Raw genomic sequence first — 10,907 nt, forward strand, 5'->3', positions numbered from 1 at the left:
ACTGATCATTTTATGGAGACTTTTGACATCTTGGTATTCGATACCATGTTCATGGTCATTTGTTTACTCACCTTTGTTCCAATCTATTAATAGTTTTAATTTTTTTTCCTTTCGATTTTATATTCTCTTTTTTTATGGCCAAATTCCTCTTTTAATGCAGTTAGCATCTCGTATTCCCGTATGTTTAGCATCTGATAAACTCAACTATTTTACAATGACCATGTTCATTAGACAATCATTTTCATTAGTCAACCATTTTGTACGTCAGCATAAGCCTATCCAATAGTCGAAACAGGTAACAAAGAGATAAGTTACATGATTTTTAGAAGTTTCAAATGTTAACTACAAAGTGCACCACAATAAGAATTTAACTCCACTTCAAACATATAGGCTACATTATCTGCATTTTCATTTCTCATCATACTTAGATTTCAAGTCAGTAGATAGCCTGGACTTATTCGTGGAATACTGAGTTATAAATCATTTATCGTAAAGAGTATAAGTAACCTTATACAAGTAATTCAAAGGCATGAGCTATCAGAGTATATAAGCAATAACGTATTTTTATAAAGTTAACAAGGACCGTTCATTGTTGAATCGGCATTGAAACAGAATATTTAACTACCGCACGAAAAAAATTGATGGATCCCGTTCTCCAACTCAAACCTTTAAGAGCAAAGATTCATTACAGTTCCTTGAAAAATATTTGGCTCGCCATCATAAAGAATAACCCAAATAAACCTCTAATGTAAAGCCCATCACCTAAGATTAGCACCTACACTGCCAAAAGTATTTTCTCAGAAGCTATCATATCATATTGGACTACATCATACACGCAAATAGCTCTTGTACCAAATTGCACACTAAAACATCTTACGCATCAAACTAAAAGACTATAACATCACAATTGTTCAATTCAACATTCAAACGATGTAAGAGCGAATCAGATCTTCTTTTCTGCTCGTTGATCAAGCTTATATCCAAAAGCATTATTACCACACAGCTATGGCACTGAAGTCTGAAGTGTACTTCTAATGACCTGAATTAGTATATTACAAACTGGTGAATTCTCAGCGTCCGTCTCACCACATAGTTAACATGAAAAAATACACACGAGCTTAGCTGCTATAGCTCCTGAATTGGCCATGCATCAAAAATATTTGAGCTACCTTAGTTAAAATTGTGATCTTTATCGCCTTATTAAAATTCCAGAAGCAAATCCAATCAACTTGGTTTCTACTATCAAGTCTACTACTACGAATGTTAATGCTGCTACTACTATTAAGTAGAGGGCTTCATATACAACACATCGCTTATAAGCTTGAGTTATTGATAGATGTTTTGTGAATAAACAGACGTTTCATTAACGAATTTCACAACCAACCTTAGTATGAAAATGACACATCGGCTTAAACAACAAAAAAGAAACAAACCTTATTATGAAACTGATTACACAAATCCATGGTATAGGTAAAGGCTTCGACATCCACTGTATGACATGGTTCGGACTACAAGAGAGTAAGAATCATACATGAGAAAGCAATCTGACCTTACCAAAATATAAAGCTCTCTCTCTCTCTCTCTCTCTCTCTCTCTCTCTCTCTCTCTCCAATTTTAGCCTCTCATTTTACACTCTCATTCTCCCACCATCCCCTCCCTCACAATGAACAAAAACCGAATATAGCCTCTCTCCCATTTATGGATGTCAATTCAATGTTGACATTGTTGATTATGGCAGACAAATAGTTACATTTTTAGAGTTACATCTTAAAGCTTATAGAGCCAGGATCAAAGAATTAGTATCAATTAGCATACAAGAATGTTTTTTCCCCTAAACTCTCCCATTTTATCTTGAATTTTCTTCATCTTCCATACTCATTACAGTCTTACGCCAATAACCAAAAATATTCAACTTACCAAGTAACAAGCTTAATCAACATGCTTAGCGGTCTTTATTTTCCACCAAGTAGCACATTTCACATTTTTTTTAAAGGCGAGAAAGTACAATTAAGAATCTATGAATCCAACTTAATAAACTGGGAACTTCTGAACATAAAGACTGAGGAGTGGGAATGGCGGTCGATTCCAGTCCTGCCATCACCAGCAACAAAAGAACAAAAAACAACAATGACAACACATAACAGATAAAAATAATAGAATTGGTAGGCCAGACATCAAATAGATTTCTTGAGATCAGACAATGCAAGATCAAATCCAAGGCAGCTTAAAGTAGATCAGAGGTATATCAGCAAGCGATGATGATGATGATGATGATGATGATAATAATAATAATAATAATGATGATAATAATAATGAGTTAATTAAAACACAAAAAAAAAGTCGAGCGAGTTCAACCAGCAATACGAATGAACTAAGTAGCAATTTGCAAACTATTTGCATATCCCTTTTGAGTATTGACAAACAAAATAGTGTCCAATGTCATTAAGTATAGGCAAGTGGTAAGTGCTAGACCTTCAGGAAAGATAACCATGGCTAAAAAAACACAGGACAAATGTGGATTGCAGCAAATGTCTCTTCGACAATGGCAAAGGATTATCCTCGAAAGTGCATTGTAAGTCAAAACGGAGGATCAAAGAAACAAAGGTTTACGTCAAATGTGATTTTATTCTTTTCCAAAACAGCAAGTGTTCGAATAGCATGGGTTTAACGCTCTGAAAGGTAAGGCGTGCTCAAACTTCCAGAACATTATATCCATCAAGGCAAAAATTATACGAGTAATATGACAATATAAAAAACAAAAACACCCCTCTTTTGAATTTCCTAATAAATGAATGCCAACTCAACGTAATCCAATTTAGAGCATCATATGAATCCAAATTACGAGTACTTCTAACAAAGGGACCCGAATGCAAGATGCGTATGCGTTGAAGCTCAAGCATTACTCTTAAAAAAACAGAGATGAATGAAAATGTTCTTTCAAAAAGCGGCATTGTGAATCCGAGTATGGTAACTAAAGAGCTAGATCGTAAATCAGTCCACAAACAAAGGAGGAAACATCTCAAACTTCACAACATAAAATTGACAATCACAAATCTTTCAATAAATAAATAGCCTCGATAAAATTGACATTCATAAATTACCAAATATTCAACTTACTCACATACCTTAAATGATACTCATAAATTCTAACTAGAAATGACTAAAGACAAGGTTCAATGAAGCAAGATTACACTACAAATTTCTAAATTTTAATCCAGATCAGTTAATGTAATTGAAAGATTGAATAAGCAATTACCATAATGGGTTAGAACTTAGAAGTAGGTATTCCTTCTGCACATTTCTTGGTATATTGTAACAAGAGCCATTGGAAACGTAGACGAAACGAATATTTCAACCTCACTGTCATTTTCATTCTGCTGTCGATTTTCTCTGAAATGGTGTATAATCGCTCTGCTATAGTGGACGATTGAAAATAAACTGTGTTCTTCATACTGTATTTCGCCACCACGAGAATCGGCATTAAAAACTTTTTTGTATGTGGAATTCTCCGGTATTTTATGATGCCAATAGCGTAAGTTACCAGGGACAGCCACCCAATTCAAAAGAGTTCTAAAAACCTTCTTGGAGGGATCTTCAGTTCTGAGACACCAATGATAGTTTATAAAAAATGAACCCCTCTCAAACAAGTTTCAAAAAGCGGGATGGTTCTCTAGAAGGCGCACTTTCCACTCATTCGTATTACTAAACGGATACTGTCGCAACAGGTTGCACAAGTGGTCAAGCTCTTTGCTTAAAACATTATCTTTCAGCCCAACGAAGAGTTGCTTTTCCAGCAATGATAAAAATCCAGACATAGAATCAATAGGGGACTTACGAACTGAACTTCTATCGGACGAAATTTCAGTAGAAAAACCAACCTTCTATCATGGGTTTAACGCTCTGAAAGGTAAGGCGTGCTCAAACTTCCAGAACATTATATCCATCAAGGCAAAAATTAGTGTAAATATTAGTGTAAATATAGTATTCCATGCAATTTATTTTGTACTCCCTCCATTCAACTTCACACTACCATTATCTATTTTGTACAAATGTATCAACCAAAGCAATATTAGTGTAAATATAGTATTCCATGCAATTTTTTATCAAGCGGGTTAAAGATAAATCTATACTTTGCTTTCCCTATACACGTTGACTACTCATGAATAAATGTATTTAATAAAAACACAAGATAAAGCATCACATTAAACAACCATTAAACATCAAAATAAATATTAAATAAACTTTGGGATTTTATTTTTAGAATAAATTTTACGGACAAAATAATTTTTTATTTTTAAGCGTATTCACAGCATATTCTTTCAAAATAATGTTAACTGTTCAATACATCTTAAATTATAGACAATCAAAGATTTTTAGCTCAAAAAAAGGGGTGTCATGTAAAATATGAAAAAACATAGGGCTATCATGTAAAATATCCCAAATTTCTATTTTGAAAAAAAATTATTTTTGGTTAAATTAAATACGTAGCTCAGCTGTTTTTAATGAAATAACAATAAAAGGTAAAACAACGACTGGAACGGAGGAAGTATAATAAAAAAGACGTAAAAAAATCGAAGATAACAACAACAACAATAATAATAACAATAATCGTGGCAAAACAATAATAAACGTTGCAATATTCGTGGCAAAATACAAATATATGTATTGATTAATAGAATTTTTTTCTCACAAGGCCCTTTCGTCTCTTCGGCCCAGTGCGATCGCAAATCCGGACATATAATCACTATGAACGTCACAAGATAACTAGCACCGTGAATTTTAAGGATAATAGAACTAGTTAGGCTTTTAAACACCTTTTTTGGAGTTCATCTTAACCGTCCATCACTTTCATCAAAGGGCTCCTATGAGAACTTATGAGATCCCTCTAATATACGAAGTATATATTTTGGGTCCATAAATCCTTCTATGAGTCATTGGATGGTGGAGATGGATAGTTAAGATGAGAAAACACTTGTCTTACCTCTATTTCCTTCCCCCCTCGACTTATTGGAAATTGGGGATCAAAGTATTTGTGGATTTTGAAATTGATGGCTCATCGAATACATATGTAAGTTGTATGTTTTTTGAGTTTGATTTTTTTTCTTTTTATGTTTATTATTTTGACGTGTTTTGTTTTATTTTATAGATGAAAAAGAGATAAGTTGGTTGTGGTACAAACCTTTACTAGTGGGTGGTGCCGTGGTGGTGTATCAAAGTCGGGGAACTCATTCGCCTAGCTAATACATATCCTCCAATTAAGGAAAAAGGGACCACACTGTCCTTCAAACTTTACTTTTCAAAACAACGGTGGATGCTAAAAGAAATGTTTTTACCAGTGACTGAAAATGGTAAAGCAGCCGCACCGGTTCGAAACTTGATGATATTTGAGCACGGAACCGAAGTAGAATACTCTTTCGATGATATTATTTGGATGAGGGACTCGTATTGAAGGAATTTTGTGGAGTAAGTAACCATTTCGTTATTTATCTTATTTTGTGAATTGGTCTAAGTTTAAACATCGCAAGTGAACAAGAGAACATTGCACTAATTGAGGGTCGAATTCACAAGGAGCATGGGTGACTACTAATCGTTTATATTCTAGTGTTTAGCTAAGTTGAACAATAAATAGTGCTTGATTATCTAATTAAACTAAACTAATTAACAAGTACAACTAATGCAAATGCTAAAAACTAATGACAAAGTGAATGATATGGTTTTACTTAATAGATAAAAAAGCCTAGGGCACAATCATTCCACCGACACTTGCAATTTCCGTCTTAATCCCGTTATTTGATTGTCTAGGGGTACTAATTAGGGGAAAACGCCTCTAATTAGCCTACTACCCCCCCTCCTGGGCTCATAGTAGGATACTAGTCATCCCAATCTACCTCCCGACCGAGCTCGTAAGTCGGATTCCCCAATACAACACTCAAATACTCGAGAACACGCGCTATTCTCCAAGTACCCAAGTATTGGTCAAGGACATTAAGTCTACGATAGATCCCGGTCATCCCAACCCTTCTCCCAAAGGTAAACTTCAAACCGGTAATTAAAAGGCACCTCCCCGAGTTCTCCCTCCCGGGTTCAACTCGAGTCGGCAAATGGACCAAAATGGGTAGTCAAGTCTTGACCTAATCAATTCCCGTTGATGAACAAGGGTCAAGACTCAACTATGGCCCAATTAGAGCATTAACAAATCAATTCCTTTAACTAACCCTAAGTCCCAAACCAATCCCCCTATACAACCAACCAAGTAGAATTAATTAAACAAATTACTCATGTTGGGGTCCAATCGCACCCTAATGAAGGGACTACTCACTACTCGTGTTAATTAAAACTAGACAATTGATAAACATTGAAACTTTAAAATTAAACATAGTGAAGTTGGAGTTTCTACTAATTAACATGCAATTAACAAAGTAAAGATAATGGAGTACTAATTAAACTAAATTCTAACATCAACTAAGCATAAAAGAGGAACTTTATGAAGAACCAAACAAATATTCAACCTTTGAACTAACTACTATGTAAACAAATGACAAAAAGGAAAGAAAGCGAAAGGAAAATAAGTAAGAACAATGAACAAAAAGGATGGAAGAAAGCTTAAATCTTTGTAATTAATGAAGAATTGGTCACAAATTACAAAGAGGAAATGTATTTCTCTTACTAAAATGTTGTTGTATGAAGGTAGATAAAGTAAATCTATGGAGTTTATGCTTATATAGTAGGTTACAAAACACGTAAAACGAATAAAACAAAGTCGTTTAAGCTAGTAGAAGATGCTCGCAAAACTAGAGTTGAACAATGTTGAGATGAGCAAGGCACGGTTGGGAAGGCACAGTCACACCTTCCCTGATGACGGTGCGCACCAGTGACATGAGGAAGGCACGGTGAGATTGGCACGGTTCCTTATTCCCTCAATGAGATGCGCACTTTGCTTCCAAGATCCACGTTAGACTTTGTTTTTCTGCATTTTGGGTCTTTATTCCTTCATTTGTTGGGTCACGGGTCATGTGGTTTGCTTGTAGGCCTCTCCTAAGTTGGTGTAATGTTGGCTAGGCCTCCATACTTCCTTCAAAGGCAACCAAAACAAGTAAAACCGAACCAAATACCTAACTGGCGGGTTTTGAGCATTAAGTGCGAGTAAAACATGAATATGCACATAATATGCATACAAGCGAGCTATAAGTGAAGGGTTTTAGGCATGGGAAGCACGTAAATAACGTAGTTATCATGAATCTTAGGCCTTATTGTGTGAATCACTTTTAAAACTTATTCCTATGTCCACCTAATAATCGTGTATTTCTCTTTTTCTTATTTTGTTAAACTTGGGCCTTGTTTGCGTAAATCATATTGCTTATACCGTGAAATTTTAGAGTGACTTCAGACCGATTCACCTATTTGACATAAAAGTGTATAAGCAATCTTTCAACCATCTATATGTTGAAAGGTATTCAGATTTTCCCCAAGTGTATAAACTACATGTACCAGTTTAGCAAAATGTCATTTTATTAAAAGTTTATTCTACACCTATTTGACATAGTTAAGTCTATCAAATTAAACAATTGGAGAAATACGTATATATAATAGAGAGTGAGTGATACCTTAAGCAGCGCCAACGGAAAACTAACAAATAAGAGAGGGCTCACCAAAACCAAAAACGTTATGCGAATATGAGGTAAATCTTTCCCACAAACTTGCTCAACAATTAACATAGTTAGGGGATTGAATTTTACAATCCAATAAAGCTACAACATTGAGGTTATAAACCAAATTGAAATTTATATCATGTTCATAAAATGGCAATTTTACATATACTTTACCAAAGCATTAAGGTTAAATTAAGTTTTAAGTATAGGGAGCAAATCATTTTCTAGACCAAGAAAATATAGTACTTAAAGTGTACCTTTCAGCGATTTTAAACCGGAAATATGAGCTTCAGACTCTATCAAGACTTAGTTTAAGACCTGGATAGACTTAGTCTAAAATCCCAATGATAAGGAGGTGAAGAGGTGATTGTAGTGGAAGAGTTAAAGACGAAGATAGTTACACTACTTCTTTTCCATGTAGTAATTTTATAGTAAATGAAGGATTTTCATATTTATTGTTTTTATTTATTGGATGAAGGCTATGTATCTAGATTTCTAATAAGGTGAATATCATGACTCTCGTAAGGGCATTAGCAATAGATGAATCTTTAAGAGATTTTTTCTCATGCCACATTAGATAATATACAAACAATTTTTACCTACAAACCTTCTACCAACAACAAATAAACCTCTTCAAAGTTCATATCATGGCCAACTAAACTTTTTCTTTTCTCACATTCTCTATCCACAAACATGTATAGTAATTTATAACCCCTCTCATCTATAAATTTCAACACTTACATCAACAATAGAAGGTAAGTGCATGCAACAGTCATATATTACTACAGTTAATTAAGGGGGTGTTTGGTTGGATGGATTGGAATGGATTCAAGCCATTCCAATGTTTGGTTGGAGCATTTTGGAATGGAGTTAGATACCTGATGGATTCTAACTCCATTCCAACCCCTTGGAATCTCATATCCATCTTTCTCCCCAAGGTTCCAACTCCATTCCACCCAACACATTATTATTCTCATTCCCGGATTGAACCAAACAACTTTAAACATGTATGGGGTTCTAACTCCATACCTCCTTTGAGTTAGAATCCATTCCATTCCATACTTAATGTTTGAACCAAACGCCCCCTAAGAGTTAGAGGTTGTATAGGCTATATTTCTGGTTCAACTCACAATTAAGCCTAAAGGAGAAATTTCCGGTGGGGAAAATATTCCGATAAACAAACTCTTGTTTCAAACAGACACTTTTCGTCTTATTTTTCAGACGGGCATATGTGACAATTTTATAATTAAATGTAACCACAATGGTATAGGCAGCGTTACAACTTATGCTAACTGGTTTTTCAATAGTGGTTACATTTAATTGTAAAATGGTTACAAAATCCCGTCTTATTATTTCAGACCAAAAAGGCCCGTCTAAAACAAGATACACTAATTCCGATATTGGGGTGCTTTCTCAATTGGTCCCACTCAATTTGGGTTTATGATTGGGGGATCGTAGTTCACTGGCCACTTTGTTAACCATTTTTGTGTCGATACTCATTATCTCCTACTCATTTCGCCTTCTAATTTAATTCACTAACTCGATTAATGCATATATTAAGAATTTATTCCTTTTTTGGTTTCTTAAATACAACCCAGTGGGTTGTATGTAAGCATTAAATAGCTTCTAATTTGGGTATTAATTTAGAAATTAAGAACTAAATTACACATTAACCAATACAATTAATGCATATATTAAGAATTTATTTCCTTTTTTGGCTTCTTAAATACAATCCTCTGGGTTGTATTTATCATTACCCTAATCTTAATTACCTTTCTCTGGTTATAAATTATAATACTCCTATTTGTGATTACGATGCAAAACGAGTTGAAGTTAAAGCAATAGAGCCAAAGCCATTATGTTGATTTAAAGCTTCAAGGTTAGCGTCTACAATCTTAGGTCAGGTTTGGTTATGTCCAACCATTTGTTGATTATTGTTTCTTTATTTTTGGTCATTGCATTCCTGGTGATTATTTCTTAATTTAATTACGTAAAAGAACGAATACGATTAGATGGGAACAATGGATGAATTAAAATTATGGGAATTAAGACATATTCTCCAAGGTCGTTCTTATATTATCCATGCACACGTTAATGTTTGTGCGGGATCATTTGATAAAAGATCAAGATGCATAAGGACATAGCCATGATATCACCTGTTTGAGGTGTAGAAGAAAGAGTAAAGAGTAATAAGGGTATTGCATTATCTATCCTTTGTTTTGAATATGTTGTTTTGCCAGGTGGCGGAAAGGTTTGAACTTAGGGGCGAAAAAAAATTTTAGGAAAAAAACGACTAATTTCATAAGGCACCCCGAAAAAATTTCAAAAAATTTAACTAAAAACTTCGAAAATTTCATCCGCCAGGGGGGTGACCGCACCTGCTAGCTCCCCCTAGCTCCACCACTGGGCACTGGTTCTTGCCTATTTCTATTTTAGGAAGGGCATTCGACTCTATTTATGATCAAAGTTTATTTCGTATTCCTGCCATTCATTCACTTTCATAATCGACATGGCACATGGGTTATGACGAAGACGGGATCACATGTAACGATCTCATTAGGAAACTCCTATTTCATAGATTTAGGTAAGCCCCCTTGCCGGACTCTTGTAGTTGGTCTTCTAAAAAAAAGAGGGATATGTGGGTTTAGCTTGGCTTGTTTAGTAATAAACTAGCTCGGTGTTGTCTTAAGCTGCCTAACTTAGTTATGTGTAAGGTACTCCCTTGTCTTAAGCTGCCAAGCGACCATGTATAGTTTTTGCATGTAAATAAACACTGACCAATCTCGTTTAATGGCCTCCTTTTAGTATTATGTTATCAATAGTGTACGCTTTTGAAAAAATGCCAACGACGGTGTCGTTGCATACTTGCATGGCCGTGGGATCATAGCCATCGCCAATGCGTGTAATTTAAATGATGTTTTGCGAAGAAACACCAAAGAATGTGGTATTTTAGGGGTTCTACTAACTTCGACTTTTCTCTTTTACGCCGTTATGTCAATTTAGATTTTTTGTTGTCAGTAATTATCTTAAGTTTATTTTCGATTCTCATATGGTTTACTTGCTTAGAAAATTAAAATTCAGTTTTTGTTTGTGTTGTAGCTAGTCTCTTACTTTTATTTAAGGGTTTACATTTGTTTTTACTGCGATTTTTCTTTTTTTGAGAAAAAACCCGAAGGTTAACTTATATTAATAACGAATCAAAACGGATAGCATCGGATGCAATCGGAGGTAGTTGGTCCGACCACACACACCTACCAA

This window comes from Silene latifolia, chromosome 9 (genome assembly GCF_048544455.1).
Source record: "Silene latifolia isolate original U9 population chromosome 9, ASM4854445v1, whole genome shotgun sequence".
Taxonomy (NCBI): domain Eukaryota; kingdom Viridiplantae; phylum Streptophyta; class Magnoliopsida; order Caryophyllales; family Caryophyllaceae; genus Silene; species Silene latifolia.